At 38.1% G+C, this 12,204-nt stretch overlaps 1 protein-coding gene across 2 annotated transcripts in view; it reads left to right on the top strand.

Annotated features, from left to right (window-relative positions):
• LOC101702361 (ATPase PAAT-like) overlaps window positions 1-12,204 on the top strand; it is a 29,171-nt gene that overhangs the window by 8,162 nt on the left and 8,805 nt on the right. Inside the window, exon 4 of one of the 2 annotated variants that reach the window (XM_087185193.1) lies at window positions 155-575. The exons of the other annotated variant lie outside the window; for it this stretch is intronic. The gene's annotated coding sequence lies outside the window, so the exon portion shown is untranslated. Of the gene's footprint in view, window positions 1-154; window positions 576-12,204 lie in introns of those variants that run through there. 2 annotated transcript variants of the gene reach the window in all.

Genomic DNA, 12,204 nt, shown 5'->3' with positions numbered 1-12,204 from the left:
TCTTAAATATGTAGTTTTGAACCTAGAAATGTGTCATAAGGAGACAGAGTACAGTTATGGAGATAAATTTTAGCAATACATGTTGGCTCCTTGTTGCACAGCTTTTTATTATAATATTGAGGAAATTTGATATATTTTTTAATTTCATTATTAGAATGGAAGAACAGCCTATTTGCTCCTGCTTGGGAAAGATTTCTTTCCAAAGATGTGGACCTGATGGAAAAGAAACTTATGGCCTGCATGACCACCAGATATATAAACTTCAGGTGCACATAAATTATAAGATTGCTTTGTCAATGGACTTGCTACAAAACTCACAACTTCCCACCCGCTGGGACACTTCTAATGCATTATAACTCTGGAGAAGAGCTTCAAATGGAGAAGGGTCTCAACATATGCAGTGTCCTATAAACATTATATATTTATTACAAAGCTAAAACCCAAAAGTGTTTATGAAAAGCAAGTAATATCTTTTGAAGGATCATTGTTTTACATAAAGTGACCTCTGTTCATTTTGACTGTCCTTGTTGTAAATCCAGGACTGTACACTAAGAGTAAACATGTTTACACTCGTAAGTTGTTTTTGTGTGGAATAGTTTTTGCTTTTACAGATTTACATAGTTTATATTAAGTACATAAAATGTTTAAGGACTTCTGATACTGTTCATCAGTTTTTACTGTATTGTTTAAGTACTGCTTTAATTTATACAAAGACTTTATTTCATAGTTTTAGGGTATAAAGAGAATCCTTAGAATATTCGGTATTTTTTATAATTGTTGCTTCTGGAAGCTTTATTTTTAGACCACCAATTTATATTTTATATTGTTTATTTCAGATTTTTAATATAGATATGATTATTTCATATTTGGACCATTAAGTTTATGTTCCATCACATTGTTGCAGTAGATAGGAAAACCAAACCAGAATTGGCCCATTCTTTGTTAGGATTATTATTTTGGATTTAGTGTTTGATGTAAAATGGGAGAAGTCATCTTGTTTTACCTCAAAAACCCGGAACATGTAAGGAGGTCTCCTTTTCTGGCCTTACACAGGGCCTTCTTTCCAAGCCTTTCCTGGTAGATATCAAATGTGAAATGCTAGGGCTGGGGATTTAGCTCAGTGGCACCGCGCCTGCCTCCCAAGTGCAAGGTCCTGACTTCGATCCCCAGTACCAAAAAAAAAAAGTGAAATGCTAAGAATCTGCATTGAATGATTAAAGCATACAAACGAAGGAAATTGCATTTCTTTCTGACAGACTTGATTTTTGTACTATTGTATATATGTGTTGAAGGGTGACATATTTGCAGGTAAAAATAAATGCACCCACTCTGGAAGCTATCTGTCTAGAATAAATAGAAGTATTTTCACCTAATATTTAAGATATTTATTTTTATGAAAGGGTTGTTTTATGCTGTTAATAGATTGTGAATTGACTTCTGTAACATGAGAACTGACTTATGTAATGTTTGTTCATTTATGAACAAAGTTCGCCTTAACCAGACATGTTTTTCCACGGGAAAAACAAGCCCACACCATCTTGTTTGCACCTGAAATCTCCCACTTAATTTTACTAAGTCAGCTGTACTATGGTAAATCCATTGGCTGAATTTCCTTCAAATCATACAAACCTGACCAAATCAGGTATCTTCTTTAACTTTTATTTCTGTACCTCTTTTAGCTATAAAGTATGAAACTCTGCCAATCTCAGTGAATGTGTGCTTGAAGCCTAGTAAATGGCTCCATATTATTTCATTGTATAATTGAAGCATTACAGCAGGAGGACCGCCACAGGTTTGAAGCCAGTCTGGGCTACATAGTGAATTCAGGGCCAGCCAAAATACATAGGAAGACCCTGTCTCCAAAAAAAAGAAAAGTATATTACGTGAGAATTCAAACATACCTGCACATGGAACAAAATTCAGAATTCTGTGAAGGGAGCTGGTATAACAGCCTGTGTCATCAGTGCTGGAGCGCGCAGATTCTAACTCTGGCAGAACACTGCCCTTCCAAACACAAACTCTTTAATCGAGGACCGTAATTACTCCTAACAGAGAAGATAGGATACTTCTTTCTCAGATTACAGGTTTGAGAAATACCTGACAAAATATCCAGTACTCTAAAAGTTTTTTTTTCTTTCCACAGTTCTTTTTTTTTTTTTTTTTTTGTACTGGGGATCAAACTCGGGTCCTTGCACTTGTGGGGCAGGCAGCAGAACCACTGAGCTAAATCCCCGGCCCTCTCTTTCTACAGTTCTTAATCCAGCTTTAGATGGTTTAAACAGTAGTTAAGTGTACTTGGCAGACAGTTTATTCTCTCCTGGTTCACTGCTCCTCAATTTCAGTGTGTGAGATTGAGTAAATTGCTTATTCCAGACAAATTTGCTTTTCTGGGAAGATGTGTTTAGGAGGAAGACCCGTGGTCTACAGGAAGACAGAATGAGGGACAAGCGGCTCCTGAAGAAGCTGGTTTCTGGCCTGTGCAAACCACTTCCTATCTCAGTCAGGACAAGGGGTTGGCTGGAAGCTTCCAGAATACCCTTAGCCCTGAAATGGCCTGATCCAGTTTTCAGTGGGGGAACTGAAAACTTTTTCCCCTAAAACACTTAACACTTAACAAAGGTTTGCATTCTCGGGATTGTCAAAGAGTAACATGTCGAAAAAAGTCTTATTCCCATAAAGTATCTTTAAACCTACTGTACAGTTACAGGTCATTCTGAGTCTGAGATGGACATAGTTTAAGAGGCACAGGTGGAGGAGTAAAACCACTAGCTCCAGTGCAAGCCCTAAGCATAGATCACTGCCTGTGAAAAGTAAAGATTCTTTCCAATGTCCTGGTCTTCTCTGTGGATTTTGTATCAGTCGTTTTCATACAGAAATAAACCTCTTTACTTATTCCAGGCCAGCTTAGGGCCTGGAAACAAAAGGCTCTCCTCATGGTTGTGGAGAAGGGTTATCAGGTTGGGAGAAGCCACCTTCACTACCTGCCTGCATTTCTCTGCCTAGGTGTAAAAGATGTCTGATCTCAGTACAAAGATCATAATCAGCATGGGCTTCAGCTTAGTGATTGCTGCAGTTTTTCTGACAGCTATTGTCACCAGTATTTTCTTCTATGTCTCCAAAGCGCTAAAGTGAGTCATGCAGGTAGGAGTGAACAGTTCGCCCTCAAGTGGGACACCTGGTGCTCTGCTTGAACTGGGTTATTCCTTGTGGCTGGGGCTACACCATGGGTAAGGTCAAGAGCCACAGGCAGATGGTACAGGAAAAGCAAAGGCAGGCGAGTACAGAATCTTCCTTCTGGATTGGGGTTAGCTGAAAAGTAGAACATTCTCAGCCTTGAGGCTGTGTGTGTCAGCACCACATCCGTGTCACTTGATCTCCTGGGTTTGCCATCAGATGTTTATTAGTCCCTTGCCAGAACCTCCCCTAGTCCCATGCACTGGAGATGGGACAATCCCAGGGGATCCTGTGGGAGTGAGTCAGGGGACAGGCCACACTGACCTTCTCTCACCCAGTTCAGGAGCTCCCAAGCATGTTCCCTCATTCATTGCCCGTGGCCTCGGGGACAGTGAGGTGGGCCTTTAGGACCAAGGCCCTATAGAAGACAGCTTACAAGCGGGAGTAGGTTAAGGCAAGAGATTATAGTTTGGGGAGAGGATCTTTAAATATGAGAGAGACTAGCTGTAGCCTCAGTGATGTCCCCATTCTAGGGAATTATATAGTAGAGCCCTTTCCCCCTCATTCCTGCAGCAACTGGATGGATGATCCGTACTTGTAATCCATTCCCTTTTTTTTTTTAATGTAACCAGAGTACATATACAGCAGTTGTAAGAGAGAAAGGGATAAGAAAGGAACTTGGCAACAGGACAGAGAGCTTTAATCCAGGGCTGGTGTCTCGTGTGTTGCTGCAGCACTGAACTTCCCAGAGAGCCCTAGCAATTGTAAGAAATACACTGAAGCCCGGGGATTTAGCTCAGTGGCATTGCGCCTGCCTTGCAAGTGCAAGGTACTGAGTTCAGTCCCCGGTACCGCAAAAAAAGAAAAAAGAAATGCACTGAAAAGAAAACTTTTAAGTCTCTGATTTGTGTATGTCTTTTCTTAAGAGCTGCAAAAGAACCTGATCCTGAGGCTAACTCAGCCAACAACACCAAGGATAGGGTCATCCCGGCTGAAACTGCTGCCACTGAGTCTTTTCTCATCCTTCAGTCTTGTGATGAATGTAAAATGTATGCAGATCCCCTGCCACCTTGCTTTTGTGACATAAATTAGGGGCTCTAATGTGGAGTTGGTGGACACAAAAATCTTCATAAACAGTATTTCTTTCTTAGTAGAGTGTTATTCAAGTCAAGTTCGAAAGCATTTATATTTTCTAATGTACTCTCACATCATATGTACTTTTGATTACATGTGCAATAATGAAAATCCTTTCTGCTTCCAGTTGTTATGTCTTTTACTTAAATATGTGCATTACCACCTTCGGACTTGAGGCAACTAGTTTATAATATTGTATTGCAAAATAAGCAGGAGAGTTAGAGTACAAAATAAAGAGCTTGTATATAGTTTAGCAAGAGGGGCTATTGTTTTAACAGATCCATGAAATAAAAAGCACTTGAGCCAAGCTTTGTGCTGCATGTTTGTGATTCCAGTTACTCAGGAGGTTGAGGCAGGAAGGCTGCAAGTATGAGACCATCCTGGGCAACTTAGCAAGACCCTGTTTCAAAATTTAAAAAAGCTGGAGATGTAGCTCAGTCTAGTATGTGTGAGGTCCTGAGTTTTAACACACACACACACAGACACACACACACACACACACACACACACACACACACACACACACAGCCTAAGTTTAGACTGAAGCTTCCTAGCAGTCGAGGCAGAAACTTTATATCTCTGAATGAGATCAACTTTTCCCTGGGATTAAACACTGCTTGGATTGTATTACATGGAGTCCTCTCTTTGAGACTTCTGAACAAAAAAACCAAATACATTCCTTTTGGGTTTTATAAAGATTCAGACATGGCTGAGTAGGGGCTCACACTGTCAGCGATGGTGAAACTTTTAGAGCTTTTAATGATATAAACAGCTTGCTGCTGCAGCACTAATGTCACAGATTCACCATCACTGGCTCATAGGCTTACAAAGTTAGGGATCTAGGCTGGTTTTGTCACCAGAGATGCAATTCAGCAAGCATAAAAATGTTTGCAATGACCTGACCCAGGTGTTAGTCACAGAATAGACACTTAACAAAATAACAGACTTTGGTGTAAGTTCTTATGGGTGTCCATAGACAGAAAGCCAGCTTGTGTAAGGGGGTCTGCATCCCAAAGTTCAGCTTACCCATCCTGAGCCCTACTGTACTCTGCTGGACTTCCAGATGCCATCATGCTCAACACTGAAGAGTCCTGAAGGAAGGATTACCAGAGAGGTGTTTATTATCTAGAATGCAGAGCAAAAAGCCAAAACAGAAGCATTCTTTTCCTAAATTGCCTGTGACTGAATCTCCTTGCAGGTATTTCAGCTGAGTCAATGGGGGGGCACTAGGATGTGGGGCAAGAGAACATTTGCAAGGACTCTGAAGGCTGGGTGGGGAAGAACAGGGCAAAGCCCAAGTTTCTGCCCTGTGTCAGGTTGCTGAGGGAGCACAGAGTTACTGCTGCTCTCTGAGCTTAGTTTCCTTTCTCAGAGTTGTAAGCCACTGTATCTCCACTACAACTCAGAAAAATCCTTTCCAACAACGTTGGATGGGATCAAGGTCAGCAGCTGGATGTGGACAATTCATGAAGAAAGTTAAGATATCCTGAATAGTAAGTGAAAGAATATACTTCAGAATTTACTCCTGTGTCTGAATTCAGAGGACCAAGTGAACAAATTTGTTAATCAAAATAACAAAATTCACATCAGAGGTTTAAACAGAATTTACAAGAGGCCCTTGCTTTGGTCTGAGCTCCTATACCAAACCCCAACAGACCAGACCAAACCACAGTGGAGTCACTTATGCTAAGTGCTACATAATCCAGCTGAACTTTAAAATGGGCCAATTTTCAAAAAATTAGATTCACAGCAATCAGAAGAGGCCCCATTTACATAAATGGCAATCAGAAAGTCCTCTCTGTTTTCACTGTATATAAAATAACTTTGAAGGGAGCAATCCAGTCTTTATTCCTTATTTCTGTTTTCTTCAGCCCTTTTCTGTGACTAAAGCCAACATCTGCTCAGCCTCAGTGGATTCATGAATTGCTAATAAAAAACAATTAAATCTTGGAATTAAATTTGCTGTGTGTTTGTTTTTAACATGGGGTGACAGCCAGATGAGGTGGCATACCATCTATGATGCCAGCACTCTGGGAGGCTGAAGCACGAGGATCACAAGCTTGAGCCCAGCCTGGAAAATTTAGTGACTTAGTGAAAGTCAATCTCAAAATAAAATATTTTTTAAAAGGGTGGGTATGTAGCTCAGTGTAAATGCCCTGGGTTCAATTACCAGTACTTCAAGGAAAATAAACAAACAAAAAAGTGGGGTCACCGCCCAGGACACCTAATGGGTTCAAGGCCGTCATTCCATAGATAAGACACAGATTCTCCCCTTGGGCACTCACAAACACCTTGTAAAGAATAAGCCTTCAAAGCACAACCTCTCCCCACCTATCCCAACATAGTGCAGTCAAATCACCCCAGGCATGATTGCCCAGGACTGAGATGGTCACTTCTCAAGGGAGGATGCCCTTGTTGTCTCATGAGGATAAATTTTATTTGGGACTTGTAAACTTCATACCAATAAAAAAAATTAGAGATATAATTTCCTTTCCCTTTTATTACATCCAGGTTGCAAGCCTATATGTTGGTGCCACCCATACCTAGGGTGGAACTTCTCATTATCGCATGCAGAACTGTGTTAAACCAATTAAGTTATCACACACCCCTAATCTATATTCCCACACACTAGATCTAGCCACCTCTGAAAAGTCTCACCTATGAGCACGTGAGGCTTTGCAGGAACATCTAGATTCAAGCCATAACACTGTATTTTTCACTTCATCATGTTTCAAGAGGTATAACTTTTTCATTTTTTAGAGTGAAAGATGTGTGGCTGTGTCTACATGGACATACGTAGACACATACTTACACAAAAGTACAGATATGTCCATCTGAATTATCTCCGTTACTATAATCATAGAATGTTATTAAATTTATTTTGGAAAACAAGTCATGTGTACTAGGTTATAAATTGTGACAAAACATTTCAATGACTACAGCCCATAATCACTAGAATTTTTAAATATTCTTACAGAATATTTCCTGTAGAAACTAATTATTGGTCAAGAAGGCTATATTTTCCGGTTTTCATTTTTTTTAAACATTTTTCTTATTTCTAACAAAGACCTCAATGATTAAATCATTTCTGCCTTACTATGAAATTAATAGAATATCATCAATCCATCAATTAAAAAATACATGGTATACCTTCAAAAATGAAAAACAGGGAGAATACTTCTTTTCGAGGAAGAGATTCTTTTTTTTCTAAAAGATAATGTTTTTGTTTTGGTACCGGGGATCAAACTCGGGACCTTGTGCATGTGAGGCAGGGGCCAGAACCACTAAGCTAAATCCCCGCCCTAAAAGATGTTTTAACTGCATCACTATATTGACATATTAACAGCAGCAAACATATAAGAAAAAATATTTGAATTCTATTATGTAGGCATTGATTTTAATTAATTCAGGTGTGGATTCAGAAGTTGAGGGAAATTTACTATCTTACAAAAAGAACAAATCCAAAGTCCTAAATATGAAATAACTTTAAATGTTCTTTCTTTTCACTAAACATAAGGTTTTTATTTCCATCAGATAATAACATACATATCAATTATATTTTAAGAATACTATGCAATGATAATTCACCATTTATTTATGTGGCTTTCAACGAAGAATGTAATGTTCTTTTTTTTTAAACAATACTATATCTGCCTGACTCCCTACTACAGATAAGCTATTACAAAGTAACTGACTCAAAAGTGATGTATTGTAATTCCTAAACAGGTAATAAACTAAAACAAGAGCCACATGATAGTTTATTTGAAAAAAATTTTACTTTTTTAAAATGGAGAGAGAATTATTATCTTAGGCCAGGACAATTCAGGTTAATTTGAAAGGTCAGGAACCTGGGTTCTGAGATTGCATAGGAGAGATGATATGGCAAATGAACTTAAGTGGTTATATGTTGGCTCTTGAAGCATTTTGTTCACCTGATCCAAGAAAGTATCTGGTATGGAATGTATCAAGATTGACAGGTTTGGGCCGGGGATTTAGCTCAGTGGTTCCGGTGCCTCCCTCGCAAGCACAAGGTCCCCAGTTCGATCCCTGGTACCAAAAAAAAAAAAAAAAAGATTGACAGGTTTTCATTTTAAGGATAAGCCACAATTAATTAAAAAGTTATAATAATTTATCTTTTTTTCCCCTCATTAACTTTATTCATACATTTTAGGTATAAAATACAGTTACATTCATCATTGGGATCTTGTACCATTACAGGAGTCTCTTGGTTCTTATTTTTTTTCCCCTTCCCTTGCCCTCCCTTCACCCCCTCCACCCTTCCCTATTTGCAAAGACCTTGTTTCCATTTTTTTCCTCTTCTCATATTTTTTCCTTTCCCTTTTTTCCCTTCCCCTACCCCTCCCAATTCCCCTGCTCTTTTAGACCTTTTCTTCCTGTTACACAATATCAATAATACGTTTTTAAAATTACAATATTAAGATCTAGGAGACATTACCACAGATTTTACAGAATTTAAAAGGATATAGAAAGCATATTACAAAAATCTTTTTTGAAATAAATTTGACAACTTCTAAGAAGTAACTTAGAAGACAAAAACAGACTTCCAGATCACCTACAGCAACCCCAAAGGGAAATGAGATGGAACACTCTGATGATCAACCACCTGGACTCTCTGAACTGGGAACAAAAGAGGATCTGGGAAAAATGAAATCAGAAATAATTACTCAGATAACAGCAAAGATTTTGCTGATGGTGCAAGACATGATTAATAAATCTAGAGAGGACACACATAAAAAAATAGAGGATCTGAGGAACATGATGGAATCCCAACATGGGAAACAAATGGAATCCATAAAACACATACAAACAGATTTCCAAGAGATTAAAAACTCCATCGAAAGTCTGCGCAGCAGAATGAACCAATGTGAGGATAGAATTTCACATACAGAAGATAATTTATCTTATCAGGTGAAAATGATTCTGGTATAAAAGTCCTGTGATCACTATCTTTATATTATTATTTTCATGGACAATTAAAGTGTGTGATAGTTTCATAAAAAAAAAAACTTTTAGAACAAAACCAAAAGAAAACAAAAAGAGAGAAATTATCAAGCCATGAGAAGTTATGAAGGAAATTTAATTCACACTGCTAAGTAAAAGAACCAATCTGAAAAGGCAACAAACTGTGTAATTCCAACTATATAACGTTCTGAAAGAGACAAAATTATAGAGATAGTAAAAGTTCAGTAAAAGTTAAGGGCAAGATGAGTAAGTGAAGCCAAAAGATTTTTAGAGTAGTGAAGTAATGTATGCTATCACTGTAATGATACTGTAATGATGGATATATATCATTTAACATTTATCCAAATCATAAACTGTGTAATACCAAGAGTGAACCCTAATGGAAACAATGGGCTCTGGGTGATAATGTCAATTTAGATCTATCAGTTGTTCATAAATGGGCCACTCAGGTAGGGGGCAGTACTGATTCAAGTTAGGTTATGGATGTATCAGGATAAAAGGTATATGGAAAATCTTCACACCTCCCTCTCAATTTTGCCATAACCATAAACTTTTTTTAAAAAAGAAAGAAAATAAAACATCAAATGAACTTATGTTTGCATAATACATCTGTAAGTATGAAATTTTATGAATGAACTTCATTATGGTGGTATGATACATAGAATAAAAGATTTCAGGGAAGAAAACAATTTCCTTGTTTTTTGTGGTTTTTTTTGGTACCGGGGACTGAACTCGGGACCTTGTGCCTGAGCGGCAGGCAATGGGACCACTGAGCTAAATCCCTGGCCCTAACAATTTCCTTGTTGATCAAATATACTTTGATAAGTATGGACAATGCTGACTTAATAAACAACCCTGCATAAGCTTTTTGACTATAATAATTTAACTTCACAAGTTTAATACCACACATTGGTAACTAAATCAGCCATTTGAAATAGAAATACTTTTAGGGATATTCTGTCTTTGTACATGAACACTAGACTAATTCATTAACAGTTCCTCTCTGTTGTGCTGGTTTTGTTCTAAATATTAACAAATAGACAAAACTCATAGAATATGTAGGGAAATCATGTGTATGCCTAATTGTGCATTCTCAATTATTACATTTCAAGATGATTGTGCTCTTTCTTTGCAATTATAATATTTCAACATCAAATGCACAGAAAGAACTCAGAATTGGCCTTTCAACTATCTGCCTCTATTTTCATTCATAATCTGGCTCTAAATGCAGTGATTATGCCTACAGTACAGTGAGGCATTCTGTGAGTCAATGAACAGATCATAGCTACCAGAAGCTGCAAGACTATGAACTCCTGGGTTCAGCTTTAACTCAGATTTCTTCCCAATGATAAGGAAATGCTATCTAATAGGTGTATATGACGGTACCATAAATAATGGTCATAAGGAGCTAGCAAAAATGATATTGAAATCCCCAAGTAAGTGTGGTGTCTTCCAAACACTGCGTAAATGTTGTACATACACACACCGTTGTCCATATACTGTTATAGTGTGATAAAAATGAACAAGCAACATGTAAATTACCCTCATTTAAATAACAAATTTGTCATCCAGGCATGATGGTGTACACCTCTAATCCCCAGTACTCTGGGAGGCTGAGGCAGGAGGATCCCCAAAATGAGCCCAGCCTGGGCAAATCTGTGACTTAGCAAGACTGTCTCAAATTTAAAAATAAACAAAAAGCCTGAACATACAGCTCAGTGCAAAGTCCCTGGGTTCAATCCCTAGTACCATCAAAAAGGATTTTGTTGAAACAGTAAGTATGAAAAATCTCTCTTCCAATATATGAAATATATGTAGGAGTGCCACTGTAGCCAACTAGGTGGTAGCAGTGAGAGGGAGAAGCTTCCAGACATGTGCATGGGAAAACTCAGGTTCACCAAAACAGGAGTGACAAAGACAGCCAGTTACAGGAAGACAAACAGAAGGAGAAACTTACCAGATCCAAACATAGTATTGGCAAGGTCTAGAAAGGGAAGCTCGACTGTGCCAGAACTGTGGAACCCCTGACACCTCAGGTGATTTTTTTCTTCTTTTTATCTTCTTTCTCTTCCTTTTCTTTTTACATCTAGCATATATATTAGGAGATGTCTGTATATGCATGGAAGAGATTAAGAATTAATCCTTAATCTAAATTGTACCATTCATGGTCAGGACAGGCTCACCCTCACCAAAACTGTATATAGAGGATGCAAACACAAGTTAAGTCGACATATTAGGTTCTGACATTCTCAGTTTCTCTAAATCTACGATCATACTTCTCTCCATCTGTATCCTGTCTTATAGCAACACAATACATAATAGCTGAATCTTTGAAGCAGCGTATATGTCCAACAGATGGATGGATAAAGGGAATGTATAAACAGTGCCATCTCAGTTTATGAACTTAATTTGTTCCACAGTTTTGGAAAAGATGGCCACATTTGTGTTTATGTGGGAATGATGGCTGCAGTCATGTTTGTAACCCAGTGTAGAGTCTGCAGACAAAAATAAAATTTTGCCAAATGCTTTTGTTTGTGAACCAAACTGTTTGCAAACAAGTGTTCATGAACCGAGGTACCACTGTATACATAATGGAGTTCAACTCTGCCATAAAGGAAAAATTTGAGTAATTTGTAGGAAAATTATGCACTTGAGATCACATTGGTTAGTAAAACAAATCAGATACAGAAGCTTAAATATTACATGGTTTCTCTTATATGAGAAAAACAAAGTATAAATAATTTAAAGAGAAAAAAAAAAGATGGAGAGCAGTGAGCAGCAATAAGTCAGCCTCTCCAAGATTCAGAATCCAGACCCTGGAAAATAACAACTTGGGGAAGAAAAGAAGGAAGGAGGTGAATTCCTGGGACCCAGGAAGAGTCTGAAGGGAAAATTGGAGCCTACAGAGAAACT

Source organism: Heterocephalus glaber, unplaced genomic scaffold (genome assembly GCF_053883595.1).
Source record: "Heterocephalus glaber isolate CG9 unplaced genomic scaffold, H.glaber_assembly_v1.0 deba00001497, whole genome shotgun sequence".
Taxonomy (NCBI): domain Eukaryota; kingdom Metazoa; phylum Chordata; class Mammalia; order Rodentia; family Bathyergidae; genus Heterocephalus; species Heterocephalus glaber.
The sequence above is the reverse complement of the archived record's forward strand: the minus strand, read 5'-3'. Positions and strand labels throughout refer to the sequence as shown.